Below are 18,386 nucleotides of genomic sequence, written 5' to 3' on the forward strand. Positions count from 1 at the left end.
CATCACAAATCCTTTCTGCAGGACAGAGTTATGTGAACAGTGAGATTTCCCTTTTCTCTACGACAGTCAGTAACTCTGAGTACCTGAAGTGAAAGGGTTGGGAGAAAGGTCCACAGGAGTGTACACTATCTATGTATCTTTGTCTGATGACGACTATGAGAGGGAATCAGTTTATTTTATCTTTGAATAGCAACACTGCAATGTCACATGGACACCATGGCAAATTCAATGTACGCATTACAACACCACATTAGGAAGTACCATAACAATTATTTAATACAGTCTCTATTGCATGAGAAAGTTACTGTTTCTGAGAAGATAGAAATGCATATCACCAGAGTTATGGCCTCCTGAATGTCATATAACAGCAGACAAAAACAGCATAGCAGCTTTATTTAAACAAGAAAAACATTCAGAGGAAAGTTGGCAAGTGATACTAACGGAGTTCCCTAGAGGAGCTTCTGAGCAGACTGCTCCTCCACAACTTAGACACACACAAGAATGTCTCTTATGGCTGCATTAGGATGCAGTTTATAGGCCTGGGTTTGATCGTAATGAAGTCAGCAGGGTATTACAGACCTGGATGGCTTAACTGAAAGTAAAATGAAGTCCTATTTTTCAAGAAAGGTCGCCGAGTATAAAACAGCAAAGAGTAAGATGGTAGATGATGTAGGCACATTAATGAACCACATATGAGAGTGATCAGAGTTGAATGCCTTTGAAAAATGTGAAGATAACCAAAATCAGGGTAGCGGCAGAAAAATCTGTAGTTATAGAATGCGATTTCACAGGATCTTTCTACATAGAAAGAGCCCATTCAAAAGTCTAAATTTTAGTTATCAGCTGAGCTGTGTGTTTTCTACTTCACTGACAGAGCCCTTCCCAGCATCCTGCCAGCCTCAGAAGTGGTGCAATGCAGGAAGAGGATGCAGCACCATTTTCAGGCATCAGACACTCACTGCTTTTGCCACCCTGGGTGTGTACAGAAGCCACAAATCTACTTAAAGACTGAGCAGACTGATTGGTTAACAAGTGACAAATCACACTATTTCAATTTTTTGAAATTTCTAGCACATGACACAACTCCTAGAAGCAATTCAGGCCTGTCTCAGCACTGGCAAGTAACCTTAGTATGAATCAGGTTTAAATTTGTCATGCTTTCAAATGCATACCTTTTTGTGCAAATCCTACTCCTTTCTCACGCTTTCAGTGGACAGCCTGGTCATTTGTACACAGCTGTTGTGGTGAAATTGGCTCTAGGTTTAGGCTTCAGGCTTCACTTCTCATTCCTATTTCCATAGCATAAGAAAATACCCTCAGGCACAGGAGCTTTATGCTACCCCAGCATGTCCAGGCAGGAAAGAGAGAGATCAGATAAATAAGCTAATTATGTCAACAAATAAGAGACATTCTCTATGAATAGAAACTCCAGGTCCAAACAGGAGAAGCCCAGTACTAGAACTTCCCTGCAAGTAACCCAGCCCAGGTACCGAGAGGGTCTGCAGGACCTGCGGAAGAGCAGCGGAACTGCAGGGAGAGGAAATGCAGCAATGGGGGATTGGTTTCAATTACTCCCATACAGTAACTATCACATCAGGTCATGATGAAGAGATTAAATATTTTGTTGTCACAAATGACCTCTTCAGCTAGGCAGGGAATCGCACAAGAGAAGCAAACTGCTATGCAGAACCTGGCTCAAGAATCTATTACCAAAACATTGTTCTGAAACAGTAACTATACCACACTCAGCAAGAAGGTAAGTTTACTTGTCCATCTTTCTATCTACCTACCTCTACTAGAGCAGAGTGCCTTTTCAGAAAGAGAAACTGCAAAAACCTATGAAAACTTGAAGGAACTAAAAGGGACAGCTGGAAGGGTAAAATATTTCAAAGCAACTTGCAGACCATTTATTTATTGCAGAGCATAGAAATCTGAAGAGTGGATGAAAAGTCAGATGACAAAGTCTCCTAACAATACCAAGTTAATCAAAATAGCAAAGGCAATGGCTGGTGGCACAGAATTGCAGAAGGACTTAGCAGAAAGGACTTGCAGAAAGACAGGACAATGAAAAAGCAGCTGAAAATCAGTATTGATAACTGTAAAGTGACAGGAAACACAGGACATGTATGACAAAGTCTTGACTTCACATGGACAGAAGTGAGCTGCACCTTGGGAAAGGGACTTGAGCATTATGACAAAGTGGTATCAGTGAGAAAAGGAAGCTGAATGTTAGGGATTACTAGGCAAGACAAGGTTCGTTGCTTATGAGACTGGTTGGTATAGCAGGAAAATGCAAACATGGTTTTGGCTATCGAAAGAGAACGGCAGACTTCAGGGTAAAACAGAAACTCTCCTTAGCTGGCTGAAGACCACAGTTAGGCCTCCCTTTTACTTTCTCTCCTCCAGGCTGAGAAAGTCCAGCTCACTCAAGCTCTCCTCACACAATTTCCTTTGAGGGACAGACAGAGGGAAGGAAAATAAGACCTAATTTTTAGGTAATCATGTTTCTGATTGGAAAAGCTCATTGCTGATTCTCCATTAGTTACTTCATGTTTACCTTAGTAGTACTCTTTCTCTGGTAGAACAACACGGAGGATCAGGTTATGAACAGATGCTGATTCTGTGTGTACAGAGAGGATTCACTCAACACAACAAAACAAAAATACAGTTATGCTGCAGCAAACCAGACAGCTTGGTTATCCTTCTAATGAACCCAGTTGGTTTTGGTTTTTATGTGTGTGTTTTTGTCTTTTGGGTTTTTGTTTGTTTGTTTGTTTTGGGTGGTTTTTTTTTTAAATGCATGTTTTTAAGGTCAGAAAACTGTATTATCCTCATTGTTGAGAGCTACAGCCTGTGATGATTACCTCTGAGCCCTCTTCAAAGGCCAGTCACTACTTCAGTCACTACTTCCTTCAAGCTCAAGTTCAAGTCCTCCTAGCTGTTTCAGTTGCACAAGCCATATGCATCCCTGAGGAGACTGACTGACGGGCAAATCAGCTTATGAATGGCCAGGTTTGCCTTGCTGCATTCATGCAACAGCAACAGAGATGGTGTTTACATTATTATTCCTGGCCTACACTATCTAAAAAGAAAAGGAAGGGAGGTAGGAGGAAGCAAGACAAACTAAAACAAAGATGAAGCTAAAACAAAATTAAACTAGTCTTGATAGTATTTCCACATAAAGAAAATTGTTTGACAAGAGTTTTTTTTTAATAGGGAAAAGGAGGAAACATAGACTGAAAAGAAGTGGATGTAACTTCAAAGATCAGAACACACCAGTAGGTAATAAATATTTATAAAATAAGACATGCATCAGCCTGCCACATACGCTTTCTACAAAATGATATATGGATGACTAAAGTGTGATAAAGAAATGCAGAGTAAAGTAACACAGACCATAAATTTAGACACATGTAGATTTTCCCAAATGCTGCATTTTCAAGTATATTAAAAAAGAGACAAGGAGGTAGGGGAAAGATGAAGTGTTTTGTTCTCCTCCCCGCCCCCCCCCCTCCCCAAACTAAACACAACTGTTTCACATCTTCATTTTTTCTTTGTTTCTTCCTTTTTTTAATTTCCCTCAACTTCCAGCCTTTGTTCCTTTGTCTTATAACACGTTGTTATTCTCAATATGACAAAAGTTGTACTTTTAATGCCAAATTGTTTGATACATTTTATGAAAGAAAATGAAAGACAGACCTTTGACTGCAAGGAGATGTGGAAGTGTGCTTGGTGCCATAATATGCTACATCCACCATTTTCAGTTAACCCCTTCCCTGGCCAGCTGCCACCTATGCACCCTTAGCAATACATTTCCTGTCAAAGCAGCTGAACAGATCACCCTTTCTACAAAACTGAGAGGTACTGCTTTAAATTTCTTAGACACTCCTTTGAGACCAAATGAAAGTTTTCCTGGTACATTCAGCAGAACGGTGACCAGATCTCTGTGGTAAAAGTGCTATGCCTCAAACCTGCCCCCCCAAGAATGACCTCAAGCAGGTTTATGTTTGCCTCTCGTAAGAGAAGTAAAGTTTTACTGTTACTAATACTTGTCATTTCTGCCACTCTAACACAAAGCCTGAGCTGCATTTTATTCTGTGTCGTGTATTTCCCTTGCATAATGTGATCCTTTAGTCCTGTAACAGGCTCATGCAATGCAAAGGGCCTGACGGTGTCACCAAGGGCATGATATGAAGAAGACAGGGTGGTACAAGCAGACAGAGGCTTTACAATATAAGGTGGCCTACACTGGTTGCAGAATCTGATGATGGTATGTCAACAGCTTGAATCATAACAGCCTGTGCATTTTGCAGGGCTAAGTGTTAGGAAATCGCTTTTTAACTTATAAAATGAGCACATTTGCAACAGAAACAACTGTCAGACAAATATAGAATCCTGAGATGTCATTTTTACGCTCTTTTTTCAAAGTAATACTACATTTTAAAGTACAGTAGAACATAATGACAGTTTTAAAGAGAAAAAGAACAAATTTGATTTTAAAGGCTACGTATAGGAGAAGTGAATCAGACCTGATCTCAGGGATACCAGAGGAGTATTGAAGTTACTGCATTAGGATTATTTTTGAGGAAGGAAAGTATAACTGAAATCAGGATCTAGCAAACTCTGGAATAAACAAAGGCAGAAATAGCCTTCATTATGGAGCACTTGAAGACAGTTACACACACACACACACACACACACACAAAAAAAAAAAAGAAAAAAAGGGCAAAGCACAAAGCATACATAAGCACAGGCATAGCGCTCCCCAAAAAACTTTCTGGTGTCTGGACCCAAGCCCAGGTAGTTTCAGCCAGCACAGAACTGTCTGTTGAAGAACCTTAATTTTGGATTGTGGCAAGGGCGTTCAGGGTGTTATTGAAGAAAACTCTGGCGTGGAAGGAGAATGGTAAGCTACTCCTCAGGCTGATCCTTGCAATACCTCTCTGTACAGTTATCAGGCAAGAGAGTAAAGAGGCAGGAGGTCAGGGAAGTATTGTAAAATATAGCAAGCAGAACAAGACAGACTTTGAAGACTAACATAAAAATTCTGATTTTGAACTGAAGCGGCATATAAACATCATATTTATTTGTTTAGATGCAAAATTACATGTGGCCCTATGCCTTGTCTTTATAAACAAAGAGGCTATGGTGCTTCTCTAGAAGGAAATCTTGCATCTACTAAGGTAGTTGTTGAAAAGTAAAGGATTTGGTGCTTTAGTGATTTGTGCAAAGCTAGAAAGACACAGAAGTAAAGCATAAATTGTCACTGAAAGATAAAAAACATGTAGAAAAATAATCTTTCAGCAGTATACTTGGCCAAGATGATATATAACATATAACTAATAAAAAAATGATGGCTCGGTAAAACCATTACGTAGAATAACAAGTTCACCTGATCAGATTATATTCCCTAGGATTAGGAGTATTTGTCAAAATTTGCCTGATTTTGGAACACTTTTGTGTGATCTGGCATAAAAGAAGAAATGGTAGAGGTTGCAGCCACACACACACGACCCTTTGCTTTGATCCATGTGTGCTGCACAGCCATTCCAAAAAGGAAAGGCAAACAAATAAGTACAGCTTGCTTCAGTCTGCCTGCACTGCTTCAATTCCTGATATCACATGACCTTTTATAATTGGGCAAAAAAATCCTGCTGTAGTGGGCAGGAATAACTTCTTTCTACTGCAGTTATTAAAGCTGTTATACTTCACAAGAAAGTAACTTCTTCAGCTTTCCAATATATGTACACTCATTGTACCTTGTACTTGTAAACATATTTTAAACAGTGCCCATCAAAATGGAAAGCATCCTTTGTCATCAGAGTATCTCGTTGCAGAAACTGTTTCTGACAGCAATGTTAACATTTTTCTCTACTTGGACTGCAAGAAATAGTCTAAAAGGATCTACAATGATGACAGTGATGCATGGTATCTGGTGTTCTACACTCACTATATTTTGTTCATTAACTTCTCAGTTACATGACATGTTACTCACTTTTTGACCTAAATTATTATGCAACCTTACTTCATGCTATTTAAAAGTTACCTCATTTCACCTTGAATACCACTGAGCAATGACAGCTGAAGTGATTCCTAACATGGTTTGTACTTAATTTCTGGAATCTATTCAGGTAACAGGCCGTATCAATGTAAGATCTTATTATGTGACAAACTCCTGTATGCTTGGAATTAGTCTCAACATCTAGTTTGGACATCTGAAACAATCACACTTTTCAGGAGATAACTAGTGAGAGAACAGTGTTCATGACAAATGTAATGATATTATTTCAATATCAACTAACAGAAGGATTTATGAATATTTTTTTACCAGAAATGTAAAGACAGTATTTTGGATCCTCTAATAGAGAGATTGCAGAGAAACTGATGAAAAAGTTTATGTTTAATAGTATGGTACCCTAATTACAGTAAAATTTAATCATGCAGCTTGCGAAGACAATTATGGGAGAGAGACACAATTATAGGCATCTCAATCTCACAGAGCTAGTGGGGTGGATCCAGCTGTCCTTGTTAAATCTTTTTGCTAAGGATTTCCACTGAACTAGGTACATGTTTCTTGTCACTTCTGGCCCTTGCCGCAGTGGGACAGGATCATTCTCAAGCCACTTTACCACACTTGGCAGTTATAGGCTCCCTACACAGGATGCTCAGAACAGAGACAAAGCCAGTCATGGGTGCAGAAGCAGCATGAGTTCCTTGGCATGATGCTGCAGCGAGGCGGTTGATGTCAGTGCAAGGCAATGCTCACTCAGGCATACAGCAGTGATGCAAAAAATCATATATGCTCTTCTAAGATGTGAGCACGTACCGGGGTTTGGTACTTTAATCCCCAAGTGGCTTGTGGAGGCAGAAATCACAACCAATGGTCTAGTAGGCTTCTCTGCCCATGCAAAAGAGTTTCTTTGTGTATCAGACAGAAAGGTTGGGGAGGGGAGACAAGCCATGTATGAAGCTGAATCCTGAGGACACTGGTCAGTAGTATGTTAGAGGGCAATGTGTCATTGATGCCCTTGGGAAACAGTTGAGGATCCAGATGTGATTTCAATTGTGACTGAAAAATTCAGTGTGGTAGCAGTGACCATCTAGGTCTCTGTGGAGTTAGGTATAGAAATGCTCTATGGTTACTAATGCCTGTCCACTGGCACTGCTGGCATTTGCCAAACTTGTACCTAATCCTGTAGTCACACAAACTTTGATGGCTAAATTTCAGTGGCTGTCATCCCACAGAGGCCCATATAGCTGCCAGTGTGCAACTTCTAGCCACACTGAATTGCAAAGGGAAAAAGCTCAACAAGGCATCACAAAATAGAGTTCTCCTAGCTGTTTCACTTTGCCATGGATATGATCAAACATAAAACAATCTGTTAAAATAATCTCTATCCTGGTTACCCAGTGGCAAGAAAGTCAATCAGGAGATCTAAAGCATAGAAACCAGGGCTTCTATAGCTCTTCCCTGAAAGGACTGGAATTGTTGTCCACGCTAAGGCCTCTACCAATGGCAAAAAATACGGTCATTTTTGCCACAGGTCTCACTTCCTCCAACCTATTCAGTTTTTACTGCACCCAGAGTAAGACAGCAAAGGGTCTGAGAGATCCCCATCCAGGATTATTTACAACATGACTACACACTACCAGGTGAAAGCTTCCTCTCTGATACTTACTTGAATCAAAATGCCAAAGAGAAGCTCTAGTATTTTCCAGCCACACTACCCTTGGCTATTACTTCGTAACTCCACATAAAGTTTCACTGCATCTGGTAAATATCTAGGGGGGCTGGATGACTCAGTCGCTTAACCATGTAGCATGGTTCCCCCTATTTCTGCTTTACAGCAGCACCCCAGTCTGTAACTCTGAGCATGTCCCAGGCTGCCTTTCAAATGGTATTTAATGTGAGGTTCTCACTGCTTGCTAAGAAAGATCCCCTGGCACTTTTCACAAAAGTAGGGCTATTAACCTCTCTGACCTGACCATATTCCACTATTCATTAAGCACCATGGGGGAAAGAACTAATTTAGTACTGACTGAGAAGGAAGAGTGCCACCCACTGAACCAAAAACTTCACACTTAACAGCAGCCCGAGTATATACGTACATAGACATATGTGTGTTTATAGTACATATACACAGTGTATGTTGAACAGAAACCAAGGAGCGATCTGATGTTGTGGTTATAATTCACTGAGCCTTAAATTAATGTGTTACATCGTTCAGTAGCAAAACTGACAAGATGTTGCATGATCATGTTTAGTCACATTAAGTATGTTTTAAACCAAATGCAGAATTTTCTCTGATGCTCATCGTTTAAGCATCTAGGGAAAAATCCCTAATCTGTGACTGTAACCTTAAACTGGTGGATTTACACCAGCAGAAAAAATGAAGCAGGGAGCGAGGCCCACGTTATTTCTCCCATCCCACTGTTTCCCCTACATTGTGGCTGCTAAGAACAACTTTCCTGCTTGAGATGTTGTTCTTTCTGCCAGCTGCCACCTTAAATTAGGCTTTCTTATGTCATTTTGTAGTAAGGATCTTTAGGTTCACATCAGGAGATGCATTTAACATGCTTCTGATACTCCAGCATAAGCAGCTGTGACATGTAGGCAACTCTGAACATCCACAAACATCACTGCCAATTATGTCCTTTATTAGTCTAACCTTGTGGTGGATATCCAGGGAGAATTTCTCTGTCAGTCTAAGCATTTCACAGCTTCCTATGTTTCATGAATATATATATATATATATGCTGTGTTTCACATTTCACTTGTTTGCTGCCCTCCCAAACACCAGCTTCTTAATTTTAGCTGCCTCGGTAATAAGACATAAATCACTTTTTTATGGCTGCTGCACCATTTTTCTGCTAACAGCTGTCATATTGCATTAGCCTACATTATACATGATGAAGAACGAGCGAGAGGTGGAGCACTACATGTGCAGCCTAACAAATTTATTATGCTGTTCAGTTGATAGGCCTATTCATCTTTCAACACTGAGAATACAATAAGTCCTACTAACCCAAACTAACAGCACTCCAGGAAAATGTTAAGAATGTAGGTTATATACAAATCAGGAAACTCTGATACTGTGTATTCAGCTGGGATAATCTACTCCTTGATAATGGAGCCGATGTATTTTAGGCATCCATTACCCTTAGGATGCTTTTATGAAAAGGCATTTATAATTCTGTTTCCAAGCACAGTAGAAATCTGTATTCAACAATGGAACTGTTTAGCCTGTGGTTATGTTTATACAGCTCAAACACACTCAGGAGTTGTCTACACTGCAGGCTGTGAGGTGATGCAGAGATACTACATCTCAGCTGAGGTAGCTCATGGCTTCCTAGTGTGGTGTGACCATTCCCTGGGCCCACATTTTGGAAGCAGGTGAGTACACACCTAGTACAATGCAAAAAGTCCCTAGGGTGCCAGAAGTGCTGCTCTCCCCTTGCCTGAAAAATCAGTCCTCATTCCTGTGTTTTGAATAGGTCATCCACAGTCCGAAGCATCCCTAGTCATGTTTATCATTTCAGCACAGCTGGGCTTCTCTGACACTAGCACATATTTTTAAAATGGGCTGTAAAAACTGGCAAATGTGAAAACCTGTTTAAAAGTTCTGACCTCAAAAACAGCAGGAGTTCCTACAGCTATTTTTATCAAATCCTGAAACTGAACTTTCCAAGTGGAATTCTTCTAACAGAAGAAACAAAAATTTCTGCAAGAGCAAAAATTAAGTGATTACAATATATACATTTGGAGTTATAGTATAGATTAGTTAGGCTATAATAATGCAGACTATAGAGGATTTTGTAAATCAAACAAATTTTTAAGAAGCTCTTAAAAGAAATATTATTTTTCCTTTCCCATGCAAAGCCTTCTGTTGCTTCTGCAGTTATTGGGAGTTAAATCACAACATTGAGACTCCATATTAAGGAATACACAAATTGAAATTTTTACAATTCTAACTTTTACCTAATTATCTTTACAGCAGCATTCATAGTGTGGGGAATGCTGTAAACCACATGCTAATGTTAATTACGTGCAAATGGCAATTGTAAAGGTTTTAATAGTGACTTCTGTAACTAGAAACCTTATTGATCATGTCTGTGCTCCTATGTGTAATCCCATAGTGCTGGCTAAGGCTAAAACACCAAAATTGTCTCTTGACATGTACTGAATTCTGTGTAAAACCTGGGGTGGACTCCTGAGGAACAAATTCTTGTTTGCTTGCTTTTCAGAAAGTGTTAAGTGTCTCCCCCTTTCCCACAGTGAACTAAAATTTTAGAAGTTGGGCAATGATTCTGAATTATTTTATAGAGCTGTGAAGAAAGCTGATAGAATCAAAAATTCATACAAAGTTATCCATGCCAGTTTGAATTAAAACATTTGCAAAACAGTGCTTGAATTAGGACTTTGGCAGGTTTTGTTTTCTATCTGGATATCAACAATATTGCACCTAATGAGGCCTTTTTATTTCTTATGTGTTCTGAGACCTATATATCATTCTTTCAGTCCTTTGCTAGTTCAGATGGTTCTGTATTTAACACCCCCACACCACGCACATACTTATTTAAAAATAAATGCAGTGGAACATGCACCTTATTTTTTGGGTCCGTTTTTCACAGTTGTTCACAGACTTGGGACAATCTGGAGAGATCTATTTTAAAATCCACAGTGCACCAAAGTACAGATTTTATGCTTTCCACCTCTGTTACTAAGATGCACAGGTAGCCAAGATTTTACTACAAACCATGGAAGTTTTTATCATTCAAATCACAGCACTGGATAAGCAAGGGTCAATACCATGTCACAAATTTTGGGCTATCTTTCAAAGAGTCTTCTCTGGCACACAGTAGCTAAAACTCCTGAAAATTCAGATTTTTTTGCTAAGACTCAAAAGCCTTGGATATGGCTATGCCTGGTCAGCTTTGCTGGCTGCAGTGAGCAATAAATGAGACCATATTTTCTGTTCTCTTCATCTTTAGAATTAAGTTCATGTGAGCCACCTTCTGTACTGATACATGCTCAACAAATCTGCCGTTACAGCTTGCTGCTACATAGGGGTGTTATTCCTCACCTCTTCAGTGCAGCCATGCAAGACCTAGGCACATTGTTTTGAAGAGGTTAACCATCTCTGAAGCTTATGAAGTGTTTTGAGTGTTAATGGTCTCTGTTCAGTTCTGCATTGCTTTGAAATGGCCCAGCTTATGCATCTGTTTATTTGAACTCAGATTAGCTAATGCAGTTGTTTATTTTTCCTTAACTAGAGCACTAAAACATTTATTCTATATAGTTTTAATCATTAATTCCTGAGAAACACATTTTTTCAGCATAAGAACTTGGAAAAAGTTGTTCACTTTGAGTGGGAAGAGTAAGATGATTTTATCCACATTTGGGTCTTATTGTTTTAAAAGCGGAAGAGCAATGACAAAATGTTAAGACCATGACATATGTGCAAAATTATTTGTTTATTTGATTTTTTAACCTAGTGAGATGCATGAATTTATTTCAATTTTGTTTGGATAAAACTTTCCCTTGACACTATAGTCTATGTATTTTAATTTGGTTTATTGCCTGCATTCTTTGAATAAAGCCAAAAAAAAAAAAAAAAAAGGACATTCTCCAGCTATATCTAAGAAGATTGCTACTTAACCACTTTTTAACCATTCCAGTGCTTTGTAAGGAATCACCATCAGTATCAAAATGCTTCCCCTAATTTTCTTACATAGAACAATCTTTATTAGAGCAGAATGAAATTCTTGGGTCAAAAGAAACATTTTGAAATGTCAAGATGGATCATATTGATGTTTTCAAAACAGAAACTTTCACTTCTCATTTTGCACTCATGGTTCCTTTTGAAATTTACCTATATTCAGTTTTAATGAATGCTAAAAAGCCTAAATGAAATGTCTTCTGACCTGAAATGACATTTCTTTCAAATTTGTGTGTTGCTGGTTGGCAAGAAAACTGACAAGTTTTAATTCTGGGTGGACCAAAAGAAATGTTTTTATTGTTGATTTTTTGGTTTGGCCAGCACACAAATACAAATAAATTTTTTATACGACTCTAGTCTTCAGATTAGGAAGAACTAACTCGACCAGCAAAACTGTCCCTTCAGTTTTATACACGTAAACAACAAGTAACCAGATTTGTTTTCATGGGGTTACTTCATTCTTATGCAAGAAAAATAGGAGAAAGATTTCCTGTCAAAATAGTAAAAACAAAAAAAAAGGTTAAAAAAAAGAAAGAAAAAGAAAAACAAACCAATGTAATAGAACCACATCTCTCCTGTGTGTTGCTCGACACCAGCTGAAAGAAAGCTGACTTGAGACTCTGCAGAAGCATAATTTGGAAGCGAGCAAAATAAATTCAATCCTGCAGCAGTAGAGCAACACCCCCGGACACCGCACTGGGAGGAATCAGGGGAGTTTCAAGGGGCTGTGGGTGGAAAAAAGGATTAGGAAGAGCCAGCGGGACTTGGCTGACCTTTGCTAACTTCCTGACCCCCGCTTTCCACCCCTGGGAGCTGGGCTCTGGTCGTGGGAACAGCACCTGCCTTCCCTAGTCCCGTCTCCACAGGGGCAGCTGCCGCCCCATGGACACCCTGGGCCAGGAGTGACCACATCTAGGGGAAAGCCTCTTGTGCCTCATCTGCCCTGCTCCTGAGTCCATGGGGAGGGGATATCAGCAGGGTGGAAAACATCTGAGGTGTGGTGGAGCAACATGGTTCATTGTTGCAGGTTGTTCTGCAGCCCCACGGAGCAAAATGCCCAGCCCCAGCTCCCTGGGGAAGTTCTCTGCTGACAAGGTCCTGTGGGCCCCAACCCAAAAGACAGCACAGAAACAGAAGCTGCCATCATCTTTAACTGTGGCCTGTGTCCAAAGGTGGTTTTGGGTCCTACAAGTGGATACCAGAAGTCAATGACATGTCTTTTTCAGTCATCCATAGCTATACCATGAGTATTTCTCTTACACTAAAGGTCTAAAGACATCAGCTACAAGACCTAGATAGGATCTGAATAACATAAACAAACTGAATATTGAATACACTTTCTATGCCAACCTGTCTCTCTTACAATAATGCAAAGAACTACAGTAAATTACACACATATTTCAATACACATGCATGCAACAGGCAACTTCGTCTGTGCTATAGACTGAAAACAGCCCCACTTAGGTCAACACCTACACCTCTGTCAATTTTTATATGGACAGGTTCTCATATTTAATGTTATATGTGTGCACTCTGAGCACACATGTGAGTCTGCACACGTGTTTGTCTAGTGTACACATTGGTTGTCCTTAAATTCCTGTTCAGGGGAAGATAATTTACCCTATAGTAATATAAATCACATACCACATAACATGTCCACACAGTGCTTATAAATGACTCCATACCTACACAAAACAGAGGCCGGTGGCATCACTACTAGCAAACATTTGGGCCCTGCAAGGTCGATTGCAGACCCGGGACAAAAGCTAAGGAGATTTCTGTTGAAGGAGATGCTTTTTCCCTCGCCCTGCTGTCTATTATCTCCTTTTTTTTTTTTTTTTCTTTTCCCTTTTTCCAGTTTCCTCCTTTCTCCTGCTCATCTTTCCCTTACTCTGAATAATGCAACTATTACATGTTTTTCTAAGTCTACCATCATGCCTAATCAAGCTAACAAATTCTAATAATAACATTACCGTAGTTCTTTTTATATCTTTCTTATATAATATTTCTTTCATTTCTATGACTTACACAAAAAGAGAAATTATATTTGCTTTTTTTCAACAGAAAATTAGTAGAATATTTGTCATCTAAGACAGGAAAGACTTGTAAATGTGCAGACATAGGAGAATTAAAAAGAACATAGAAATGTTGCATTGTAACACATGTACCCATACGTATTTTGTATATCAAAACACAATAAGGATATTTTAGCAGGGTTAGTTTACAATTTGTGCTAAATAAGGGGCAAGAGCAATGCATCTCTGTGATTGCCTAGCCTAGGGTCAAATCAAAGTCAATTAAGTTAATGTAAAAGTCAAATCTTCCTTTCTGGTTCCCCATCTAGTCTAGAAACAGAAAAAACCCCTACAGCACTGGATCTACCTTAATCACAGATGATAGTTCCCTTTCCCGTCATGACTTCTGCATAAGCTCAACCCAACAGCGTGGCACTATGAGGAACAGATGCAAAACCTCCTCAAGCTTCAGGAGCTGTGGGTGCTACAGGCAAGTTAGACAAGGGGAGGTGCTCCCACCTCACTTGTGCTAGAGGGGAACTTGGATAAACTAGAAAGGAGGTAACAGACTTCAAATACAGATGTGCAGGAACACTCCTAATATTGTCATGAATCTTTATTCATTATTTTCAAATGAATAGTCAAACCAGTCTTTATTTTATGATTACTGTGCTATAGGTATAGTCATTTTAAAAAGTAGAATGCAATAATGCAAATAAGATACATTGTAAAGCATACAGTTATTCAATATTCAATTCTACATTAGGTACTAGAACCTGAAGTGGAAAATTATTAATGCAGAGAAAAGCTGGACAGGTTGATGTCTGCAGATCAGTACAGGTTTTGATATAAACAGTGAAGCAACTCATTGTCTGAAGAATCAGCAAAGGGAGGGAAAGAGCTGTCTCTCAGAATATCAGATCTTGGTGGTTACTGCAACCCCTGTTAGGTAAATAAGATTTGGATCTGTCTAGAACTATACAAGAAGCAGGAGGAGGAAAGACCTCTATTCTGATTTTGATCTTGCATCTTGGGACATGTCCATTTCAAGATGTTTTTACTTGATACATTTCTCTCCACACCTGCTGCCCCTTCCCCATCCTTGGAAGGGCAGAAGCTGACAGAGATAAGCACTTGTTTATGGTCCTGCGTGGTTGCTGTTCCTCAGCTGCACAAGAGCATAGTTCACACAGGCCGTGGTCATAGGTCTGATCTGGGAGTGGTGCTTCCCTTGTATTCTATGAGATCTCAACAAAAGTGAGTTGAGGAGTTCCCAAAGTGAACTGCCCTCGGTGGTAGTTAGGCTAATACCATAAAAGTAAAACCTCTTTTTATGAGCCCTTAGTGAGAAATAAAAGTGCGAGTAAATTGCTGAGATTATTTTCCAGAAGGCAGCTCCAATAAAGTCCTATATCTCATTTCAATAACAACACAGAAACCTGCTGATTTATTGCAATGTGCTTTCAGAAACTTTGGGATGCTTCAGGTGGCTACAAGTAATGCTGGAGCTTTTAAGCAGCAAATGCTTGGATGAGCTCAAACATTCCGGGTTTTCCTGTGCTTAATATGTTGCATTGCTATCTTGATATGTAATGTCACAGATGGTAATATTAGTCATGAAAGAACAAAGAAGCCAAGTCCATAGACAAATTAAGGTGGTGGAGGGGCAGAGAGAGGGAAAGGAGAGAAAGGAAAGAGAGCGAGCAGTGAATGCCTACAGCAAACAAGTTTTATTTTAAAGCCTCTTTATATACACTGAACACCTCAAGGTTCATGCACTGGCAAGAGTCACCGTAGAAGGCTGTAAATCCTTAACCTGGCTGGTATCCACTGCAAAAAGTAGAGCAAGCAGTGTCATGAAAATACTTGGAAATGAATGGATGAACTTAATTTAACAATGGGCAGCCATCCCACAAATTCTCATGCAAACCAGTGGTGTTTCCTCTCCACTTTTTTTTTTTTTTCTTTTTTAAATTAACTACATAGCCCTTCTCCAACAAGTGAATTTAGTGTCTGCTTCCATCTTCTCTGCACCTTTCAAATGTCTTTTGTAACCATTTGGATACAGTTCATTTTACCTGCCATGAATTGCTTAAAGAAAGATTCAGATAGATTAAATTCAAGTATGAAAAGAAAGAATGAGACAGTGATTGAAGGCACCATTTGACAGAAATTATAGGCCTCATGAAACTACATGTGCTATATGGAGTTGTGGGAGAACTCCCTCCAGCTCAGCACACAACATGACCACTACAGCTTCTGCTTGCTAAGTTAACTCTTTTTCCATGAACAGAGGATGTGGAGCTGATGTTAAACAAGGTTGCACACTTTTATGAAAGAAACACGCCTCAAGTAATTTCTAAATTCAAATATGCAAACCTATTGAAATAAATTTAAGTGTAGAACTGTACCGTTGAAATTGCCCTTTTTATCTCTTAGTCATCTAAGTGTTTGGGAAGACAGTGAGAACGATAACAATTGGGCCAAAGAGCTATGAACTGATACAATTGAGAAATTTTGTGAAAGGAAAGGAGAAAAATATTTCATCCATAGTAAATGTAGCAGTTTGCCCATAAGTTCAGCTTCAAAACAGATTTACCACTTTCCTTTTGCACGTGGTTGACTTTACAGAGGTTGGCGTATATATGATGACAATTTACAAGAGTTTGGTGTCTGAACTCTCAAGGAGGAAGGACAGAAAAGGGTGGCTTGCAGGTGTGAGTAAGGCAATACAAATGAACAAATCCATTTTCAGGCTGAGCAGTAGGGAAAATTCCCAACACTGTTTTTATTGCACTATGGAATAGAGTCCTCAAGTGAAGGAATAGATGCCTAATAGCCTGAGATGGAAAATACTATATACTTTAGAGTACACTTTCACTGGCAAGGAAATGCATAATTTAATAGGTCTTTTCCATTTCTGTGATCTTATAACTTGGAGCCATTCCAAGGTGTAAGGTAAAAGGAAAGATATATTGAAGTTCTGCGTCTCTTTCATAAAGCACTTGATCTATCTTGGCATACACAGGAACATATATTGAAGCTATTTTGTGTGAAAGATTTTACTATTTGGAAGGAGATTTGATCATTCTCCAGAGATTGGACAAATACAGTGAAAGCAGAAATAATGGCAAGTGTTACCCTCTCCCTTTCATGCCATTTATTTCATAATCCAGATTTGACAGTCTTTCTGCACTGCCTGGTTTCCCTTGAGAAAGAAATAACAAACTAAGTTTTATTGCATATGATGATTTTGTAATCTTACATTTGCATACGTCACTCTCATTCTCTATATCCAATGCTTTTACATAGTCCACAAAGCAGAAGGTCTGATTTCCATATATCACTTTGTTTTACCCTATGCTTAAGGAATAGGAAAGTAACTTACACTCTTGATGCTGCAAGAACCTGAGGATACACAGAAATTGGGCTCATTGAAAGCCTTCTATTCCATTTAAAGTCCAGAGTGCAGATATACATTTTTGAAGACCCAATACTTGTATTAACATCTAGCAGAGACATATTTTACAGAAATAAATTTGGATTATTTAGATGGTTAGAATGGCAGTTTCTGAGTGATTTGGGGCAACATAAATGAGATCTCAGCCTTTCTGCAAAGCAAGAATACAGGAAAATTGATCTTTGGTCAGCTGAAAAGATATTACAATTAAGTAACAACATAAAAGTCCATTCCATAGGGTTTTTTCCAACCTACCAGATAGGCACAGAAGTTGACCTTTCAGGACACTGACACCAAAGGGTCTCCTGCCTCCCAATGTTCCCTCTAATCGATGTAATCTGCACAGTTGGGCTAAGTCAGATATATTTTCCCAGACCATGTATTACGTTAATTACACTTCAGCAACATGCGGAAAAAGCACAAAGAGCTGCTTCTGCTGCAGAGCAAACTTAAATCCTTGGACATCAATGTATATTTCTATTTAGGATTATACTTGTTTCCAATGAAAAGTAAGATCTGAGAATCTTATTTATTAAAAGAAGAAACTACTAAAACATGTGTGGATAAAAATCCTTATTTTCCTTCATGCTAGTAGGATGTACAGTTCTTAACAATCGGATTCTCACACATCTCTAAAGATGTGGAAGCATGAAAAAGAGTTTTTATATGTGGATAATCGAGCAAGGTAGATTATATGAAAATCTATGGAGGGAAAGAAAAAAGAAAAAAATATGAAAACAAGAAAAAATGAAACAATATAAAAATATATGAACTGGCCTTAACCATCTTGTGGTGTAAAAAGTATTTAATGTGTTGATGGCCAGCTGACTACCTAGCACATCTCGGGCTGTGGAAAATGGCTCTGGTACTGCGGGTCCCAAAACACAATACTGAAAAACACCTAACATAGATATTTAAGTAAGTTCAAGAATTTTTTCTCCTGTAGTTTATGAATGAATGCTATGACAGTTCTGAAGATTAGGTGTCAGAGATAAAAGTACATGGCAGAGCCTTGTTAGAGAAGGTGTTCTTACAGCACATGAAATGTAGTGTTATCCACTATAAAGTTTACTCTAGGTAGTAAAGAAGTTAAAGTGCTGTGTTTTGTGACATTGCAGGATTTGATACAAATGAACAATATTCTAAGGATATAAGCTTTAATGTTGTAAGTTGTAGAAAATTTCCTTTTCT

This window comes from Falco cherrug, chromosome 4 (genome assembly GCF_023634085.1).
Source record: "Falco cherrug isolate bFalChe1 chromosome 4, bFalChe1.pri, whole genome shotgun sequence".
Classification (NCBI taxonomy): domain Eukaryota; kingdom Metazoa; phylum Chordata; class Aves; order Falconiformes; family Falconidae; genus Falco; species Falco cherrug.